This window comes from Strix aluco, chromosome 5, assembly GCF_031877795.1.
Source record: "Strix aluco isolate bStrAlu1 chromosome 5, bStrAlu1.hap1, whole genome shotgun sequence".
Lineage (NCBI taxonomy): Eukaryota > Metazoa > Chordata > Aves > Strigiformes > Strigidae > Strix > Strix aluco.
The window spans coordinates 5,418,435-5,440,373 of NC_133935.1; the positions used below are offsets into that span (position 1 = coordinate 5,418,435).

The following is a 21,939-nucleotide window of genomic DNA, read 5'->3' on the forward strand; positions in this document are numbered from 1 at the left end:
TAAAACCCAGAGGTAAATTGTGCTTTACGCTGGGGAGTGAAGGAGGTGTAATAACCTTGGAGGGCACCCGAGGGACCACCTGCCCTTGTTCTTCGTCATGGATTTCGAACGCTTTCGGTTCTCCCCCTTCCCCGGCCGGCTCCTTCCCCCTCCCGGGCGCGGGCAGGGGCTGCAGCCCAGCCCTCCCCCCGCACCCCCGCCTGCCGCTGCTGCTCCCCCCGCCTTGGCAGGCGGCGGCGGAGGGGGGGGACGAGGGCAGGGAAGGGGCTCGGCGAGGCGCTGAGGAGCCGCCGCCCCGGCCCTGGGGAGCCCGGAGGAGAGGAGCCCCGGCAGCCCGGTAAGGAGAGGAACCCCGTGGGAGGGGACCCTCCGAGCCCCCCCCCGAGAGACCCTGCGGCAGGGCTGGCGGGGGGAGCGGCGGAGACAGGCTGCGCGGGGGCGGGGGGGGCAGCCCCTTCGCCTCGCTGGGGCCGTGCCGGCAGCGGCGGGGACCGGGGAAGAAGGGGCGGCCTGAGGCGGGGATGGGGACACCATACACACACCGGGGGGGCGGGGAGTCCTACCGGGGGTGGCCGCGCTCCCCCACCCGCGACGTGCCCGGCGGCTCCCGCCGCAGAGCCGCACCGCTGGCCGCTCAGCCGGAGCTCGGCCGCCCGGGAACGGGGCCTGAGCTGGTCCGCACCCCCGGGAGGGCGGGCAGCCCATCCCCGGGCGGGCAGGCGCATCCCCTGGCGGGCAGGCAGGCAGCCGCATCCCCGGTACGCGGGGCCGCAGCCGCCCGGTGCTAGAGGCGGCGGAGGGGAAGGCAAAACAGAGGCGCTGCTCCTCCCTCCCCCGGCCGGATATATAGTATCAGACCCAGAGGGGGAGGAGAGGTTTGTAATTTTTTTTTTCTTTCTTTCTATTTCTTTTTCCCTCCTCCTTTTCTTTGCCGGGAAGTTGCTTGTGCGCTAGGGAAGGTGGGGGCAGCGGTTTGGAGACGGGAATTGATCGGGAAAGCGGTAATTGAAGGTAATAACCCGCTGGGGGATATTGGGGGGGGAAGCAAAAAAAAAAAAAAAAAATTTAAAAATGGGGGTGGGGGAGAGGAGGAGGAGGCGACGCTGTGGAGGGATGATGCCGAGGAAGGCGGCCGGGGCGGCGGGGCCGGGTGGCGGGGGCTCCGCCGGGAGCGGGCCGGGCTGGGACCGGGGCAGCGGGGGGCCGGGCCGGACCCCCCAGCGCTGGGCGGTGCCCCGGGGGGCAGCTTCGGCTTCTCCTTGGGAGAGTTCGAAGCGGGGTGCAGCCCCGAGAATGGGGAGAGGATGTGGTGAGCGGCTCCTCGGTTTCGCAGCAGGGTTTGCTCCGGGTAGGGGTAATCCTCAGTGCGGTGCTATATAAAAAAATAATAATAAAATAGCAAGATCTAATGTAATTTTAGGGGACGCTTGTCTTTTTGTTTTCCCTGCTGTTAGACCCGTGCATTTTTTTTTTTTAAGAAGCGTAGTATTAGGCAGCAATAGAGCTTTAATAGTATGAGGAGAGCTCCTTATCCTGAGCCTAGGTGCTGGTTTCTGTCTCTTGATTGGGGAATTACTGGATACCCGCGCTGCCCACTCACCCACAGAGCACCACAAAGATTCAACCCCGGTTTTGTTACAGGATCCTGTGAGGATATCCTCGGTTTTCTAGAAACTAGAGACATGTGACCTTGTCTTGTCTTATACAGTCCTTTACAGTAATGTTGTTACTCAGAATAATTTGCTTTTACATGTTGGCCGCGGAGCCTTTTAAGGGCATAACTAGACGGACGACTAAGTAATGACAGACCATTATCTTGCAGTGGAAGCAGTAAAACTAAATGGGAGTTGCTTCACCCAGAAATATTGCACTCTAAATTCTGTGAAAAGACTAGTTTTGCACCCTCGTTTACCCTGAGAGTTTGTTGTCTCTGAAGGTCATTACTAAGCTAGAAAAATGCGCTCCAAAATCCACATCTGCTCTAATCCTGGCTCACTTGAATTTGTATTAAAATAAGTGTAAATTTGAACTATCAGGTGATCCCAAGCGTATAACAAAATGCATGGCCTTTCAGAAGCTTTTAATACAAGCTCACGTTGCTTTGGCACGTTACTTTAGAGTGGGACTTTCTGCATGTGCTGGCGTTCTGGGAACCTTTATCTCCACTTGATAAGAAGCTGATGGCAGTTCAGAGATCTGCTACTGGAGTATTTCATTTGCATCTGCTGTATCAAAAGCATCATCACTTCCTGCTTACCTGTAATGTTCTTGAATTGGAAAGTGCAAGTTCTGGTCATTACTGTATAATGTACTCATCTTCTCTTCAAAGTAACTAAATACTTCAAGAATTACACTGATAGTTGCTCTAGAGAAGTTGTAAAATGCCTGTTATAATGTGGTGCTTTAATCTCCAGATCTATTGTGTTCTCTCCCTCTGATAAACTATGGTTTTGTAGAAACAAGTTTTTAAAACATTTCCTCAGTGTTTTGGCGTGCTTGTCTAGGTTAGTCACCATAAACTTCAATACATAGGTGATGAGAATAGAATATTGGGGGAGGGGAGAGATGTACTCACTCAATGGTATCTGAATTAAACATGAAGTAATAGATTTAGGCCAGCCTTTTACTTGATTTAGTGGATGTTCAAGGATGCATCTGATACTGTAACAAAGCTGCAAATTCCTCGATTCTGCCAGTTTGGGTTTCAATTCTAATCCCTACTAAGGCTTGTTTAGATTAGTGGTGAGGAAATGTAGTTTGAAAACATCTTGAAGACCATGTAAGAAAAGCTTGATCAAATAAAACCCGTAGCATGTCAGCTGGGCAAAAAAAGATGAATCTGGAGATAGACTGCCAGAAAGTAGTAGGGAATGAATGGCCTGTTAACAGAGGTACAGAGTTTGTGGCTCTGGTAAGGAGGCAGCTTTGACTGAAAAACTTCCTGCGCTTTCCTCAAAGTCAGTTCAAATCTGACAGAGCTGGATCTTGGGGTGGTGGATGGGTGGGTGGGGGAGGTTGGGGAGGTGTGGGAGTGCTGGCAGGGAGAACATCGGTAATGACAGGACAGAAGGATTGTGGCAGGGAATATGGTAATATGGCCAAAGGCATGGAGACTGCCATTTGGTCTGCGTGGTACAGTAGAGGAACAGAAATGAATGGCCAATGTCTTCAGAAATCTCTCAAATACTGATGATTTCAGTGGCAGAGTGTAGATCCTTGCTCCAAGGGAACAGTCTACAGCATTAGATTGTTATTGTAAAAAAAAGTTTTCAATTTTTTTTCCTTACGTTCCATGTAGGAAGCTCCCAATTCTGATCAACTTGCCAGGTTTTTTTTTTTCCCAATGACAAGTAATTTTGATCTATACAAGGGACAGATCATGAAAATTGAGGGCATGGGGAAGGAGAAAAAAAGTACGTTTTGAAATGGGGAGGAGAGAGCCCTTTTTTTTTTTTTTTTTGGTGATACCACAGATTTGAGTAGTTCATAGGAGCTGAAGGGCAGTGGAGAGTAACTCAGTGGGGTTGGGGAAAGTACTGGTTGGTTGATTGTTGATTGATGAGCGCTCAACTCATCTGGGGACTATTGCTTATCTTGTATGGTTTGGTTTTGCTGTGTTTGTAGGAAAATGTTGGAAATAATTACTGCAGGGGATAATGTTAGCATTATTTCTATTAAAAATTATAGCATTCTTATTCCCTAAGGGTCCTGGGTCTACAAAGGAGACTTCAAAAATGAAAGTTTCAATATTGCAACGCTGTCCAATGAGATTAACATTATCTAAGTTATTAGCGGTAGGTCATGGGAAGAGTTAGGCATCTCCAGATGTGCCTAGAAATAAGTATCACCTGAAGCACGTTTACTTCCCTGGCTTGACAAGCTATTACACAAAGGCAGTCCTTGTCCGGGAGCTGGTCACCTATATTAATGTGAAGCTGTGCTAGAGCTAACCAAAATTTGCCCCTCCGCAAGGTAAAGGGTGCGGTTCAGCAATTATTTTAATTTGCCATAAATTGGCTCCTGCCAAAGGGTCAGCCTGCCTGCCTCACCTCTGGCTACACATTCTTGATCTCTTCTCTTGTGCTGGCACTATCACTTGTGGCCAAATGCAAATCTGCTCTTGTTCTTGCTGTTGGCCTGGTTTTCAGTTGGATGAGTTCCTGGATCTGACTCAATGCATGACTAAAATGCACCGAGAAGTCTGCAGAGACGTGCACTTGGGGGAAGAGCGAGCTGATCCTCATCGCACTCTGTAGGAGTCCCATTTGAACCAGATTAAAATGATGATGGACCTAACGAGCTTGTTCAGTGCTGTGTTCACACTTCAGCATGGCTTCCAGGCTGGGTTTGGCTTATACCTGGCCAGTTTGGAGTGAGGAGAGGTACCTGTCTGTCTCCAGTCAGCTGTGTAGACCTACTCAAGGGCCTAATGAACCCAGTGAAAGACAAAACCTGAAGGGCAAAAAGTTGTTTTAAATACCTGTATTCTTGAAGGAGGTGGGGCCTTATTCTGGCATGCTAAAAAAATTACCTGCCCCTGCTCAGGATGTAGAGCTCTGAATTTAGGTTTGGGGTCAGTTCTGCCACTCACCCAATTTATATCCTCACCACCACTCCTGTCGCTTCTAAGCCTGCCTATCCTGTATTTAAACTGCAGACTACTTCACCTACAGTCTCTCTTTGTGTTTACACATGGCCTGTGTTGATAAAGCCCAGGTTTGTGGTGTGAGTTCTTTGTTCTCGTGATGATATCGACAGCAAAAATTTCTCGGCATGGGATGGTCAGAGCCATAGGGAGCTGTCACGGGGGAGTATTTCCCTAGTTTGTTCTCTCTCTGAGATCTCCAGGACTTCTGCGAATCAATCCCCATGGGCTGCTGTGTAGTGCCACCATGGGGTCCCATGCACTCATAGCATCTCAGCCCTCTTTATAGGCGGCCATGTCTGGCAAAAGTTCATTTGTTATCACAGCAAACAGTATACTACAGTGGATGCTTTGTCTTTTATTATATTTTTTCCATGCAATTTTTGAGAGAATCACAGAATCATCAAGGTTGGAAAAGACCTTGAAGATCCTCCAGTCCAACCATTAACGTCACACTGACCATTCTCAACTCCACCAGATCCCTCAGCGCTGGGTCAACCCGACTCTTCAACCCCTCCAGGGATGGGGACTCCTTCCCTGCCCTGGGCAGCCCATTCCAACGCCCAACAACCCCTTCTGCAAAGAAATACTTCCTAAGAGCCAGTCTAACCCTACCCTGGCGCAGCTTGAGGCCATTCTCTCTTGTCCTACTGCTTGTTAGCCTATATGGTAAACTTATAACTCATTTTTTTAATGCCATCTGAGGTAGATGATTTGTCTGTTGTGTTTTGGTTCTTTTTTTTTTCAAGTTCTCATCTAAATAATGCTTTCAGGCTTTCTTTAGCAAATGTGGTTGTCTTTGGGTGATATACAGTGTTAAAATTACAGCTAATTAGGTCTTTACACAGTGAAAGAGTCAATAGTAGGATCCTGTGTGTAGGCATATAATTAGTGTTCTATTGGTAATTACTGGAAACTGGAAATCCCCCCTCCCTCAAGTCTCTGGCTACATTTGTTTTTGTTAAAGCATGAGTTATATTGAAGGTTTGGCAAAAATACCTGTAATTCGACTACAATTGTGTTCAGTTCTGAGCTTATATTAGCTGTCTTTTGCAGGAGTTGTTTGTACATGAGTTTCTCTTTGTGTGTACCTATGCTTAGGCAGTTTCAAGTGACTGGAAATTGCACAGGGCTCTGTTCTTCCACCCATGCTCACAGAAAAAGATACCTTGTGCCACAAAAATACACTACTGTGTTTAACTTCAATGTTTTCTCCTTCCTGAAAGTAATTGTGGAGCAGCTGTGCCCATGAGAGATGCATATTATAGGTTTTCCTCATGCTTCGTTTCATTTTTAACTTGTTATGCCAGTGTCCATCACCTGTGTCTGCTTTGAGAAGCAGTAAGTTGTCCTGTGGGGTTAACAGAACAAACACAGGATTTAATGGCTGCTTAATGCATGCAAGAATGACAGGACTGGTCAAAAACCTGGATGCTTAAAATTTAATTTCTAAAGCTGTCTTTCAGCCTTACCTTATCCAAGCCCAGATCCAGGTTTTATTGTGCCCAGAGGTGAGAAGCAATTTTACCATGGGGTGTTCTCTGGAAACAAATGTCAGGTTTTGATTCCAGATTTGAATGGCTGTGTCCACCTCTATAGCAAACTCAGTTTTCACTACCGTTTCTGCCATGTTGCATGAAATTGGGGCCAGCTGGATTGACAGCTCGTTTTATTTGTTCTACCTTCCAGAAAGCACCTATAAACCCCATTGATTGAAAGAAATAAAGTTCCCTGATCTCATGGAAAGAAGGTGGATTTATTTTGCGGTAGATGGTTCAGGAGGGCCTTTTCTTATTCAGAGGATGCTGAATATAAATACACTGTAGTGTTACAACCCTCTCTAGAATATTCCTTCAGAAGCTACCTTGATACTGTGAGTGAAATTATGAAAATATAAATTGATTTTTTTAAACAATGCTATAGATGAACAATAAGGAAAAGATTCTACAAAGCTATACATTTATACTGTTTAAAGAAATGGAAAACAAGAATAAGTGTTACGTTGACACTGAGTCAATCAGACCTGTTTCTGAGGAAAATCTGAAAAGCAGAGATGCTGTGTAGAAAAGATACCAGCCCTTTTCAGGAGTGTAATTCCTACAATAAATCTTAGTAAATCCTAAAAGTGAGATTCTTAATTTATTCACAAAATGTTTGGGTATTAACAGAGCACAGTAGTCTTCTAAAAGGTTCTTCGAGATGGGTGTACCATGGAGTTAACAATGGGCTATACAGATGGGTTTGATAGTAGCCAGAGGTGGTACCATTTAATGATTCATTGGTGGTATATGAAATTGCCTGTCATCTTTATAGGTGTACTGTGATATCTCAAAAGAGAGTTACAACTGACTTTAAGTAGTGGTGTGCTGCAGCAGATGCAGTGTGCAGAAAACGACAGCCTGAAGCTTAGCACTGTTTTCTCATTAGTAGTGGGTCTTTGCTCCCGAAGCACAAGTAACAGTAACTTGGAGGAGGTTGTAGCTGCAGGAGTTGGCACTGTTTTGGCCAAACACATAACACTCATTTGGAAAGAATACTTTTCTGTTACTGCTCTTGTTGACATATGAAATATTTTTTTTGCCTGTTCTCTCTGTTTTGAGACGTAATGTGAATAATTGTGCTTCTCTGAGCTCTGCTCCCCATTGCAGTATCTCTCTATGAGTAATGACACAAAGTTATTCACCATTTGTGAAAGTTTCACAGAATCACAGAATCATCAAGGTTGGAAAAGCCCTTGAAGCTCCTCCAGTCCAACCATGAACCTCACACTGACCGTTCCCAACTCCACCAGATCCCTCAGCGCTGGCTCAACCCGACTCTTCAACCCCTCCAGGGATGGGGACTCCCCCCCTGCCCTGGGCAGCCCATTCCAACGCCCAACAACCCCTTCTGCAAAGAAATACTTCCTAAGAGCCAGTCTGACCCTGCCCTGGTGCAGCTTGAGGCCATTCCCTCTTGTCCTGGCTCTTGTTCCTTGGGTCAAGAGATGCATCCCCCCTCTCTGCACCCTCCTTTCAGGGAGTTGTAGAGGGCCATGAGGTCTCCCCTCAGCCTCCTCTTCTCCAGACTAAACCCCCCCAGTTCCTTCAGCCGCTCCCCATCAGACCTGTGCTCCAGACCCTGCACCAGCTTTGTTGCCCTTCTCTGGACATGCTCAAGTCATTCAATGTCCTTTTTGTAGTGAGGGGCCCAAAACTGAACCCAGTAATCCAGATGCAGACTCACCAGTGCCGAGCACAGGGGTAAGATCACTTCCCTGTCCCTGCTGGACACACTATTTCTGATGCAAGCCAGGATACCACTGGCCTTCTTGGCCACATGAGCACACTGCTGGCTTTGGTTATGCAGGGTTGAAGTATCTGAGATGCCTCCTTCATCACCAGGGCCTTCAGAAACAAGACTTAGTGCTTTTGGCAGAAATCTCTACTGGAAGGCAGGTGCTCGTGCCTGGATTCAGCACTGGCGCGTTCGGTGATGCTCGCTCTTAGATACCCTCCACTGGTGTGATCAGAAGTAATGTGTTCAGAAGCAACCCCCAGAAGCAAGGTGATCATGATCTGTTGTGAATAACTGTAGTGCTAGACTGCCGAAACCAGGAGCTCTGCCCACTCTGTTCCTGGTTGGGCCCAACTAACATGGAGGTGGTTTTATGGCTCCTGTCAGATGAGTACCCACCTGTCTGGTTAGCCAGTGTTGGTGGCTTGCAATGGTCTGGGCTTCTGCAGCGAGGCAGAAGCAGTTTGGAGCTGGGATGAAGAACGTGAGCGAGCGAGCTTTGCCAGTCCTATCCTGGCTTTGTGGCAGCCAGTGAGGTCAGCTGCTGCTGGCTTTCTCAAGTGAAGCAAGGAAAGAAAAGGAAGGGAACTGCTTTCTCTGCCAGTATCCTGCAGAGCTGCTAGGACAGTGGAGCCAGAGACTGCCGCAAATCTTTTCAAAACCATCTGCTTTTACCACCTGTCATTGCTTATTCAAAACACGCAGTCTTACTGGGCATTAGTATTAAAAATCTTTCTCTTTAATATAAAAATAAATAGGTTTATTCTGAAATTCCTTCATTATATACCCATAGCTCAAGTACAGGACTATAGAAGTGCTCTATTGCGGGGGGGGGGGGGGGGTGGGGAGAGAGAAAGGGAAAAGGACTTGCCTGCCCAACGTAAAACCCTTTCTGATGTTGTACACACTCACAGTGCTGTCAATGGGACTTATTTTTGTTATCAGCTGGTCTGAAATGGATCGCTTGATTCTGCTTAAACCTAATTTTAAGGACAATTTTGAGGGTGAAATTTTGTTGTAGAATGAGCCCTTAGCAAAACTTCTATTGCATGCACTGTCATCAGCTTATTCATTGCTTTTACCTTTAAGTCAAGGGGAACATCACAGTCCCGGACTGCTTCTAGATTTCCTTTGGCTATTGAATTGAATGTCATTGCTGTAAAGCACCCAACTTCTTTGTTGGACAAAAAAATTGTGAAGAGACTGAGACTGTTGGTCCCCAGGCCATTAATAAGACACCCGAACTCTTGTGTATTCACATTTCTAAATTGAATGTGACAGGCAGAATTATACCCTTAGTTAACCCTCGCTTCATATCACTGCAACCCCAATGCTTTACTCCTTTCTGATCCTGGAGACTGCACAGAAACAATCTGCTTGCTTTTCTGACAAAAGTTCTGTTTATGCAAACCTGGAGCTCTCTCTGATAGTCATGTAGTCTAGCGTTGCATGCAGTAAATTCCACTCTGTTCCTGCAGCTGGTACTTCTCAGCCTAGCTCTTTACATGCCCTGTGATCCTTTCTCCAGTAACGTGCGTTATTGCTTTGATGTGGTTCTGCTTGTACTTCCCCATGGAGCTTTGCCATCTGCGGGGAAAAAAATGAAATCCCAGATCAAGACATTACAGACATTGAATGTCTTCTACTGGTGACCTCCTTCAAGCCCCCACTGCTGCTCTCTGTATTGGATATTCCAGAGAAAAGTGGCTAAGCTAATACACTCCTAGTATGGAACAAAATGTCAGTGATCCCCTCTGCACTTTTTTTGTGCCTTTGTTTGCGTCTGAAATAAACTTGATGATGCTGTAATAGAGAGGGGAGGGCAAGGAGCTGAGAGGTAGCAGGGTGTTTATGCCATGCTCTGTTGTATGTATCAAAACAGTCGTCAAACCTTGTACCTAGATGCCGTAGTGAAACCAGTCGACTCAGTGGAAAACCTTTGGAGTTCTGCAGATAACCAGTAACTTTTGCCATAACACTGTTTTTCTTCATTCTTATGTTTATGTTCAGTGACTGCTGCCTTGTCCTGTCTATCCTCAAAGCAGCCTGTGGGTTTCTACTATACTTGAATTCAAGGTTTCAGGGCATCCTAAATGATACATTGGTTTCATGGGAAGTGTTGGATCTTGATGCATTTCTCAGTTAATATTTTTTCATCTCCCCTATTTCCTAATCACCGTGTTTTCTCCCAGGCATTTTGTTTTGTTCCTTTGCCTAGTTCTGCCATCACTAAGCTGACAGAGGAAATCAGGAGTCTAACTGTGTCCTTAAAGACTGATTTCATGCCCGAGATGTATCACTTCACCTTAATTTTGGCCTATTGCTAACCCTTCATTACTGTGTAGCGTCAGGCAAGCTGCTAGCTGTGTGTTAATCCCTGTGGCTCAGAAAAGAATTTAACCAGTCTCCACCATGTTCTGAAGCTGTATTTATGCTAAAGTGAGTGCTTTACGGGCTCAAATCCTACGTGCTGCCATTTGTTACAGGGTCCAAGTCAGTTGAAAAGAAGGTGTTCAGTTCCTGCTCCATACATGGGGCATCAAGTGTTTTGGTCTATCACTTTTTTTCTGCTGAATGTTTGGATCGGACCACATACAACTGCGATGCCAGCAGTTTATCTGCAGAGAGTAATGCTGAATTCTCTGCTAATGGAAAGTCTATCGCTTTGGCTGGCTCAAGGGTTTTCAAGAACTGATTAGGCATTGCTTACTGCTGACGAACTCGCCCACAGAGAATTTCAAACAAGCAAGTCAGGAATCAGATGAAACTATTTTTTTCCAAGATGATATGATAACACCCCATATTTAAAGATGAGGTCTCTGGACTCTACCGACAGAGTAATACTGTTGAACCAACTGCATATGCAAAACTAAACTCTGATCTGACAGCAGGTCAGTCACCGTGTACAGATGCATTAACTGCTCATACTACACCACTTGGAGGGGGGGGGTCTTACTTCTCAGGTTCCTCTCAGAAATCTTTTGCCTGTTAATGTTACATTTACTGCAGCTTTGGTTTTCAAGTACTAAATGGTATTTCAATAGCCACCTTTTTGCTGATGAATCATAAACAGGCTGAAGTTGCATTAATACTGAACATACTTCTGTTGTCTTTTTTGGAAGGCTGGATTTCCCCCAGACCAGGATGATGACATATGTAGGAGGACAGGTTGCTTTGTGACTGCCTCTGCTTTGCTCTTGAAGTTAAATGATTTTAAGTCTTAAGACTGATTCCAGTCTTAAATGTTATAGGCTGGCATGTCTAACTATTGATATTTCACCCTAAAAATTGGATAGTTGTGTTGAAAAATGAAAAAATAATATGCAATGCCAGAGTTTCCATTGCTGACCATAGATTGCATCCTTGAAGATGTGGAAGTTTTTGCCTTCTGAAGCAACATAATCTGCATTTATCAAAACCCAACTACTCTACTTGTCACTAACATTTAATTTCCATGGCAACCTATGTAACTCTTCTGGCAGATGAAGTAAGGTGATCTGGAGCCCTTCACAGGAACTCGATTCTGAACTAAGATTCATGTGTTCAAAATGTTAAAACAGTCACAATACTCCAAAAGTAAAGCTCTCTTTCATTAAATGACTGGGTGCCTTCAAAGAGAGTAGTTCTCTTATTTTCCACATACGCCTACACCTAATGTGACTAATGTGATTGTGACTGCGAGCCCTTAAAGTGCTATACAAATAAAAAGTGGAATTATAGAAGTAGGTCTCATAGCACTCCTAGATATATAGCAGGAAATTTGTATCTTGTCTTGTGGGTAACAAGAGTAAGCTAAGTTTATGTCTTGTAGTGGAAGTAATCAAGACATTCTTTTTCATGTGATGCGTGCAAGTCCTATTATGTATTTTTACTCTAAACATATATTTTTTTCAGTGTGTTTTCTATATTTTCACTCTAGAGTAGCATTGGCAGCATTTGGTGCTTTGCTCCACGGAGCTTTGTATAAATATCACCCTGTACTGCTGACTCATAAGATAAAATGGGCACCTCCTTGCACTCCTTTTCTCTCTTTTTGTCTGTCTTTCTGTCTTTGAAATTCTTATCTGCTATGTGCAACCTTGTGTCCTGTCCATGCAAAATATCGTGTCTGGGATAGTTTTAATCTAAAGTGCTTATAATTGCCAGCAGCACTTCCTTTAAATTAAATACCGAATTTTTGCTAGGGTGTCCCATAGGTAGTTGGTTTTTTATTCTGTACAGCATTGTGCCAAAATCTTACCAAACCAGAACTTCCCACTTGCACCAGTAGAGGTATTGCATCTATTTGACACTTGTTTTGAGGGTTCAGGAAGGTTAAGGCCAGGAAAATACATTAAGGATGGCTATAATTCTGTGACGAAAAGGTCATACTTCATTGCTTTATCTTTTTAAAATTCCATATTTTCCATACTTTGTGGAAAATTACCTTCTTTTCTTTAAAAAGCAAATTCTGAAAGAATCTAATAAAATAAGGTAAAACAGATCAGCTTTCTGTTTTCTTTGTCCTGCTATTTGTAAGTTGTAAATCTACACCTGTAGAATCCACTTTTTTGTGTTGAGCATTTCATCTCTTTAATGTATTGCAAGTAAGTATCTGGTGTAGTGTTAGCAATGGAACATATGTTCTGATGTCTTAGGATAAACATAAAAATTATACTAATATATCACCACCAGAACTGCATGATATGAGAACAAAATATGCTGGGCCACAGGTGAAGTACAGGCTGGAGATATGGATTGTTAAACTGATTGAAAATTGCGTGGATATCTGGGTTTGAAGGGTAGTCTTCAATAGCTCAGTGTCTCATTAGAGACAAATAACAAGTGGCCTGTGAGGAATTGGGCCAGCAGTGTTACATCTCTGTTAATTACCTAGATGGTGAGTCAGAATGCACCCTGAGAAAAGTCATAGATCATGTTAAATTGGCAAGAGAGAGAGTTTAATACACTAAATGGTAGAAATTCAATTCAGCTGGACCTTGAGAAACCTGAGCTTTGAGCCAACAGAAACCTCATGAAGTTCAGTGAAAATAATTGTGAAGTTCTGTGCCTGTGTAGATTAACTCCATGCAACAGTACAGGCTGGGAAACAACTGGCTGAACAGAACATCTGTGGGAAAGCGATGGGATATTATGGTTGCTGCCAAGTTGAAAATGAGCCAGTGATGCGTTTTCATTGCAAATAAGGCAAACAGCATAGTGATCTACATGAAAAGTATGGCCAGCAGATCAGGGGAAGTTACTGTCCTCTTCAGCACTGTTGAGTACTGTGGTTTGCCAGTCAGTTTTGAGGTTCCTCAAATGAAAAAGACGATGTTTTAAAAATGGAGCGAAGATACAAGAGAAGGTGCAACAGAGGACTACTAAGGTGATTTGAGCCACGGGACCCGTAAACTATGAGAAGTTGAGGGAGTTGGGCTGGTTTAGTCTGACCAAAAAGAGAGGCTAAGGGCAATCTCATAGAATCTTGTAGCTTCCTGAAGTGGCTGTGAAGCTGAACATTTATTAGTGGCAGATCGTAAAAATAAGGGGCAACTGTCAAGTTGCAGCTTAAGAAGTTCAGACTGGCCATTAGGAAACACATTTTTCACCAGGGAGTAGCACAGGACTTTTAACATGTCACCCAGAGAGGTGGTGGAGTCTTTCCTTGGAGGTTTTCAAGACTCAAGCTGGATCAATCTGGGAATGACCTCATCTAGCATGGGTAACAGCCCCTCTTCAGGGAGAGATTTGAGCTGGTGATTGCAGAGGTCCCTTCCAACCAGCTTTTCTGTGATTCTAACTTCAAAGAAGTTAGAGTCTACGCAGGATGGCGGGGATATGCAATGCGGAGGGAGAATTTTGTAAGGTTGTGACATTTGTATGGCCCCGATGGTGGATCTGGAATGGTGGACAGTGGAAGCCCCTCTTCTACAAACATTTCCTCCCTACCATCAGCTTGAATTGTATCCATGTACAAGGCATCCTTGACTCTATGTGATATTGTGTGGTTTTATATTGCTTAGCCACTTTCAAGTTTTGTGCTCTTTTGACATGCCTTTGGGAAAACCACAATGTTCACGTGAATCCAAATAATTTGTATTTCAGTTGAATTAAGATTATTAAGAATTACCTCTATTTTAGCCATTCCTTCTCTCTTCCTAGGTGTGCTAGGAGCTGTAGGAATGTATAGAAGTCTGTTGTTCAAACTGATTTGTCAAAAATAAGAAAGACAAATGTGAGAAAATCAGCTGTTGGGATCATAATAGATCTGTTTTCATAGATCAGTGTTGATGATTGTCTTCAATTGAGTTGGTTCCTTCTTTTAAATCTGACTGCGATTACGAGCACTGCAAGATTTAATTGATGGAGCCAACTCAGGGAAGGAGGAAAAAGTAGTCAACTAAAAGCCAGGATAATTGGGAGTATGATTTTATCAATAATCCAGGGTAGGAGTGGAGACAGACAGAATGGGGTCAACCTTTGCACAAGAAAGAAAGAAACACCCAAAGTCCCGATTCCTCTAGCCCGCAGCCAAAGTCCCACTGCTGGAAGCCTGTGGGTGGGAATGTCACAGAGTGTCCCTGGGCACCAGTCCTCCCTTGGGGGTGGCCAGAGAAAGGTATTGCAGTCAAATGTTGGCCACCCTTTGTAGTTTTCTGACTCCCAGATTAACAGCGATGCTATCTGCATCAGGGGTAGGGACATGCAAATATGGCAATACCACTTTAGGGCTGATTCCAGTCCCAAACCAGTTTTATTTCTTTCACTTAATGCCTGAGCCAAGAAACCCTGCAGACCTGGGATTGCTGGGAGTCAAACCAGTTTAAGGGATATCAGGTCTCACTGAGGTTGCTTGTGATTACGTGGAGAACGGGGGGGGAAAAAAAAATATAAAACAAAACAACCCAAAACACTTTATGTTCTGAAATCAGGAGGAGTCGGTTTGGGAAAGCTTGGCCTTAAACTCTTGACTTTAGCTGATGTAAGCTGATTAAAGGAACAACACTCAAGTAACTAAAACAAACAAAACCTTACTTAATGTGTGGTCATGGTCTTTCATTTCCTTGTTCAGTATGTTTCTGTGAAATAGTTTTTCAAACTATGCCTATGTAATTAAAGTAGGCATTGCTATTGATTTACTGTACCTTTTTCTGCTAGAGTGCTATGCTATAAAAAATAATGATATGTAGAAATAATGCTCTGAGTAGATGTGGATTTCCTTCCTATGGTTGGTATTGCTATAGCAACACTTCCCTCCAAACCATGACTATAATTACAAAAGTTGCTATTGATCTTATATATGGTAAATGATATCTGTATTTAGCAATGAACATCCTAATGTCAGATGAAATAAATACTTGCTTTTCCTATTCATCCTGCACCAAAGCTTGATTTTAATTTCAAAAAAATAATTTTATTTTTAGGAAATTTCCTTTGGCAGTTTTTCAGGAAGTCGTTGCTAGATGTGAACACAGTGTTTCACTCTCAGGATTTAATAAAATTTGTTGCAGCTTAGTTTAAGCATGAGCATTAGCTGTGGCAGTTCTACGGGAAAGACTCGTGGTAGGAATGTCTCTGCCTCTGCTGGATAAATTTTCACAAGAGGATAATTACAGTTGAGATCTCTGAGGAGGCAAATATGAAAAAAAGGAAATTATTTATATGTGGAATATCTTGAAAATATATTTCAAAGAGAATATGTTCCTGACAAACATTTCTTGTGTAATCTTAAATCTCATTATTCATGTAATGGGAGGATGTGTATGTTCATATTTGTTTTCAATCCAGCAGTAGAAGCAGCAACCAGGGAGTAAGTGTGTGCACAAGAGCTGTCTAAATAGAGAGTGTGGGAAGCAAATCAGCACCAAGAGATTAGATTTGTTCTGGTGATCTTCACTGGGGCTTCCAGATGTTCTTATTTCGGCCTGGGCAGTGGTAACTTTGCTGAGAAATGTCTGTTTTCCTGTAGGCTTCAGCATTGCTGTCGTAATACAAATAGTGCCATGAAACAACCCTCTCTGAAGATTGCATTACTCAGCTTTTGGTTTCAGATGAACCGTGCCACAGCGGCGTGCTGGCTCCCGGGTGTGCTACCTCATCGCAGTGCCATGCTGATGTATCTCTTCAACCCCCGGGGCCAGTGCTAGCCCAAACGCAGCTTTGCAGCTTTCCCCTGCAGACTGAGCCAAGAGCTTTCTGCCAGCTGGGGCGTTTCCATACTACGAGGCATGAGAACAGAAGGGATGAGGGGCAAAATGCAGAAGATCTCCGGTTATTTTGTATTAACCCACATGTCATCAGCCTTTAGTGGGGACTAGTAAATTCAACCAGCAAAATTCAGGCTTTTTTCCAGTGTGATCTGGGCCCTGGGGGCTTTAATATCTTGGGGCTGTGTCTGGCTGTCATGGATGGAAATACTAACACGGTAATGATTTAGCAGCAAGTCAAGATTTATTAATGACTAGCAGCAATTAATCATTAACCAATTTAAGGATTTAAAAAATAATTCAGTAAAATGCGTTATGATTAAAATAGCAACTTATCTACAGATTCACACTAACTTACTGTAAAGTATCCTAAATCAGTATATGTATGTGTGTGTATATTCATAAACACAAGTTGTACAAACACACAGACAAAAGTATTTGGATTTAGTGAAATAGTTATGTACCCACACTTGTGAAAACAACTGTATATACCCAAACACATCGGTAAGTAGAGAGTTGGGTGAAAGAGAAGCTAGCCTAAAGTTAAAATTTCCTTCTTCTTGAGTTTAGAGTAAATACAATGCATCGACATTCCTCAATAGGCAATAATTGAGACTCAAGGGGTCGACTTCGCCCTGGCCCTTTGTTGGCTTTGACTGCAGATGGTACCTCGAGGATTTGATACCTGAGAGGTGTCCCAGCCCAGGGGAGATGCTGCTCACAGGCCCGCTGAGATCCAGGAGAGCCCAAAGGGTCTCACTTAGGGTTGCTGTTTATAGGGTCCAAGATAATTGACTTCTGTCAGGTACTTTTCCACTCCGGCCCAACTCCGGATTTGCTGGATGTGTGGTTCTTTTATCACACTGCCTCGCCCACATCCCAGGTACAGATGTACTGGGCTGTCAGGAGGTGATGGACTGTTATTACCACTCCTGAGTGGTAGGGAAAGCGGGAGCCAGGCACGTCAAGGAGGAGCCTTAATGCTCTGGTTCGCTGGCGTTCGCAATCCACACCTCCCTGGGTTGGTATGTGGCCCAGGAGGGGGGTTGGAATCACACCAAGCATCCAGCAAGGCGGCGGGGTGGAATTGCACCACCACACTGGGCTGGCACTACATCCAGGCAAGTATCTTTAAGTCAGAGCTGGGAGCAGCTCAGTCACTTCAGCAGGCGTCAGCCTGCGTTTGGATGGGTTTGCTAGTTCATCTGTGCTGCCTCTCCTGCTGTTTGGGTGACTGCACTGTTGTCCCTAATATGCCTTTTACCTATCATCTTGGATATGCTGCCTGAAAGTGAACTATATTTGATGGGAGCCAGTGAATCTGAATCTCATTGTTAGGCTACGTGTATAAAGCCCCAAGGCCCTAGAAATTGGAATTTATAAACCTAATTCTGATTAAGCCCCATCCATTATGCAAGAGCATTTATGAAAAGAACTTAAAAAATACACAGTGACAGCAGCCAAGGTAAGAGTGCAGTAGCATGTAATCACAATTTAACCTTGAAGCTGAGGGGTCATTGTTATGAAAACAAAAGCATAAACCTGTTTTAATTCCTTGGGTATGATCTGTTGTTTCTTCAACCTCTGAGCGGCCCAGCCGGTAAATCCCAGTTGGGTTTGCAGTCATGAGTGATAGGCATGTAGCTTTCAAACAAACTGTAACTTCGCCTGCATTTTTTATTCCTGTTTGTCTTGCAATATATGGCTGGTTAGTTTGGGCTGGTTTAAATTCCACTTTGTGCTTAGACTTTGGACTGGGTTTTATTTGAAAGATTCAAAGCTGGGATGTGGATACAGTTTACTGAAGGACCTTTGTCTACGTAGTAAAGGTAAGAACAAGTGTTCCTGGGCCCCTTGTACAAAAGTGACAGTTGATATGATCCCACCACATCTCCCTGCCTCTTTTCAACAAGTTACTGAGAACAGACTCATCTAAACCTCAGGCTGTAATTTAGTTGCTCCTCTCCTGAAACTGCCCCTGCAGAAGAGCCCTGGTAATACCTCTCTCGATGTGCCTTAGTGTCCTGGTCCATAACGAAAAAAAGAGACTGTTGTTATGCCATAAAAACATGTAGAGTAGAAGTAAAACCACTTGTGTCTCAGGAGGGAGGGAGAAGGAGTGCAGCATGCGGCTGATGCTTTATCATCAGGGAGCATCACATTTCACAGATGTTTTTTGGAACCTGAAAATGTTTAAAACAAAGCTGGTTGCTGTGTGATTAGCGGCAGCACCGTATGGACATCTGAGAGTCGTCAGAAACACACCAATGTCTCTAAATCTTGTAGTTAGGCTAGTTGCAAGCTAGTTATCACAGGAGTCTGCACAGACTTTATACATATAATAAGCATACAGCCTGCTCCATATCTGGAACATTGTTCATAACAGAAATTTTATATAAACACCAGCATGTGATTACAAAGTATAATGCGCCATTTGTAGGCAAAACTTTTTATGTGCAAAAACATACCTGAAGGCAGTGAGCCATGTATCACACAGGTCTGTCAAGTCTTGTGCTTTATGTGTAAGACTCAGTCCACTGGTCTCTCTTCCGTGAAATTCAGTGTTTGTGGATGGCTACACCTGATGGAGAGAGTTGGTGGAATTGGAGAGGCATCATTACATGGGACTGTGGTGCAAGCCAGGTTTTGCCTCCCAGCAAAGCCTACCAGTGTGCTGTTGGGCACTGGATGGTTACATTCTTCACGATCTGAAAACAACGCATGCACCACAGGACCATGATGTATCACAGAATCATCTAGGTTGGAAAAGACCTTGAAGATCATCCAGTCCAACCATTAACCGCACACTGAGTGTTCTCAACTCCACCAGATCCCTCAGCGCTGGGTCAACCCGATTCTTCAACCCCTCCAGGGATGGGGACTCCCCCCCTGCCCTGGGCAGCCCATTCCAACGCCCAACAACCCCTTCTGCAAAGAAATACTTCCTAAGAGCCAGTCTGACCCTGCCCTGGCGCAGCTTGAGGCCATTCCCTCTTGTCCTGGCGCTTGTTCCTTGGTTCAAGAGACTCATCCCCCCTCTCTGCACCCTCCTTTCAGGGAGTTGTAGAGGGCCATGAGGTCTCCCCTCAGCCTCCTCTTCTCCAGACTAAACCCCCCCAGTTCCCTCAGCCGCTCCCCATCAGACCTGTGCTCCAGACCCTGCACCAGCTTTGTTGCCCTTCTCTGGACACGCTCGAGTAATTCAATGGCCTTTTTGGAGTGAGAGGCCCAAACCCCATCTTTTCTCTATGCTAGTGCAGAGTCTGTCTTTCACATTGGTGTTGGAATAACCTGGATCACATCATGTAATATGTTGTTATTCAATTCATTTTAGGAGTAATAGATTAGATCTGCAGTGGAAGTTCAGCAGAATGAATGATCTGCATTGGTTTATGGTAGAGGAAGATATTTTGTTTACTTTTTTCATGTGGTTAAAAAAAGTGTTTTAAGAAAACTACAGTTGCAGAGAACTTGATAACCAGGCTACAGAAATCTTTTTTGTACAACAGTGCAGGATGATTTAGGGAAACAAGCAAGTGTCAATGTTTGTTCTGATTTCCTACTGGAGAATACAGTATTTCTAACTTTAATATCATGACTATAGCAATGTTCTTTCTAAGCCCTTAGCTCATACTTCAAAAGATAAGGCTGTATATGTAACTTTTGCTCTGCTCGCCACGTTTCTTGCTCATGAATTCTGACCTTGTCAAGCGGATTGTTTTCATAACTGCTAAGCAACAGCAAAAACCCAAACCGCAGAGCATTATTAGACCAGCAATCTGCGTTTCTGTGGCCTCCTACCACGAAATGGAGTCAGTCTGCACACTGCAAGTGCAATGAACTGCAGACACACTATTTGGCAAAGTTTGAAGGCAAAACTTTCATTGATTTTCTGTGTTGTACTGTCTTATTAAATCTCCTAATTGTGAAGGCAGTCAGTGTGTTTTTATGAGCCAGAATAATTCAAAAGCTCAGTAAAGGGAGTGTAGTGTCCTACTGGTAGTTAAATGGATAGATTCGGTGCCTCAAAACCGCCTTGCATTTCCTCAAAATGCTGGTAGGTAATAGCTCCTGTATGCTGCAAACTAGAAGGGAAATGCATTACAGTACTGGATGAGACTTTATTAAGTGACTCAAGTGAATGGTTTTCATTCACGTATTAAACTTGCCAACTGCAGTAGTTCAGGGGTTTTTTAAAGTTGTTGAAATGCTTCATTTCCTAGCTTAAAGAAGTGTATCAAATGCTGCGTAAATACAACTGGGCAGTAAACTGTCACTTTTCTTTTCAAATTTGTCCACTGTAAATTTAGCTTTGTTTAACGAAGCCTATAAACCGAGAAGATGAGTTGGGAGCACATAACCTTGGAACCCTTCCTCTGTGTCAAAATAGACATTTTGATTTAGCTTCAGGGGTGATTCTTCTTGGATTCTGTTATCCTCAAGGGGCACTAGTTTTGCCAGGCTTGGCTATTCAGGAAACATAAATCATGTCCTCAAAAACCGTGAGAAAGTAGCAAATAAGGAAACAATAGGACAAATGAGCAAATCTGTTTGAATTCATGATCTTTAGTCTTCTCACTGCGATAATTGAGTCTGTAAAAGCAGAATTCACATGTAATCAGTGAGTCCAGGAACTGGCTATTCAACAAAAATGCTACTGCAAGGATTGTTCTGGTATTGCTTAAGGACAGGAATATTATAATATGGGCATGGTCTGTAGCACATACTCTGCTATAGCTAAAAACAGTATGTGTTGTGTTAGATGATGTCTACTAGTTCTTAAATATTGTGCAACTTTCTCCATACATAAGCTGGCAATTCGTTTTGCTTATAAGCAAGGCAAAGTTTGGTTTGTTTTTGGTTGTTTTTTTTTTTTTTTTATTTCAGTGACAGAAGTCACTGAAACCATGTAACAATTAATTTATTGCAAAAATTGTTATGCTATGGGTACAAAACTTGCCAGAAAACATAGCTTATTTTATCTTCTGGGTTATTCTTGGTACAAAATACAATCACAGCTCACCCAAGAAGATCATGACAAGGGACAGCTGAACTCTGCATAGTTTTCATTTTGATCTTCTTGGTTTGTTTGATTTAGGGAAACTTAAGCACCTTGTTTCCTTTGAGCACAGTGTACTTTTCCTTGTTGGTGTTAGCTCAATGCTAATGCTATAAATAACACTGAATTCTTGGTGGTATGCAAGTGCTCTTTTGCACCCTAGACTTTGGTTTCTTATATGTCAGAAGCAGAAAGGGATGAGAAGAGCTAGTTGCCAACTGCTTCATGTATGAGCAAGAATCTTAATTTACCAGTCTTGTTACAACCCCTTGTTTTCCTCAGTTTTCATTTTGAGCTTGTCTTTTGAACAGTGCCAAGGATGGAAAGGGAAATTTAACAAGTTTTACTCAGCCTCATGTGACAATCATCTGTAGACTTCAGATTTAAGAAGTATAGGTCTGAACACCTTTTAGCTAATTTAGTCTAGGCAGTTAACATTTCAAACCAGATGAACTTTATGTGGCTTCCAGTGGAAGATTGTACACATTGTGCAATTTTATTTTCTTATAAACACGATTTAGCTGCTGCTGATTTCATCTGAATTAATCTTACAGCTCCTAGAATCATGTGTTTCAACAGAGTCATGGTGAACTTTGAAGTTAAGATCTAGCAATCCTATATGGAAGCATCTCCTGAGTAGTTTGTTTTGTTGGGTTTTTTCTTGAGAAGGAAATGCTTATTGTCCCTGTTCCAAGAACATCCACATCTGATATTTAGTGTTTTGATTTACAAAACAATTTATCTGCATTTTCTTTTTCATTAAAAAAGTC

General features: G+C 43.6%; 1 protein-coding gene across 6 annotated transcripts in view; it reads left to right on the top strand.

The window, feature by feature from the left end:
* Nucleotides 1-264: 264 nt before the first annotated feature.
* The window catches only part of FAR2 (fatty acyl-CoA reductase 2), a 156,731-nt gene continuing 135,056 nt past the window's right edge, over nucleotides 265-21,939 (top strand). For 2 of the 6 annotated variants that reach the window (XM_074825686.1, XM_074825692.1), the window contains exon 1: nucleotides 890-1,011. The gene's annotated coding sequence lies outside the window, so the exon portion shown is untranslated. The other 4 variants (XM_074825687.1, XM_074825688.1, XM_074825689.1 and 1 more) reach the window with 4 other exon arrangements.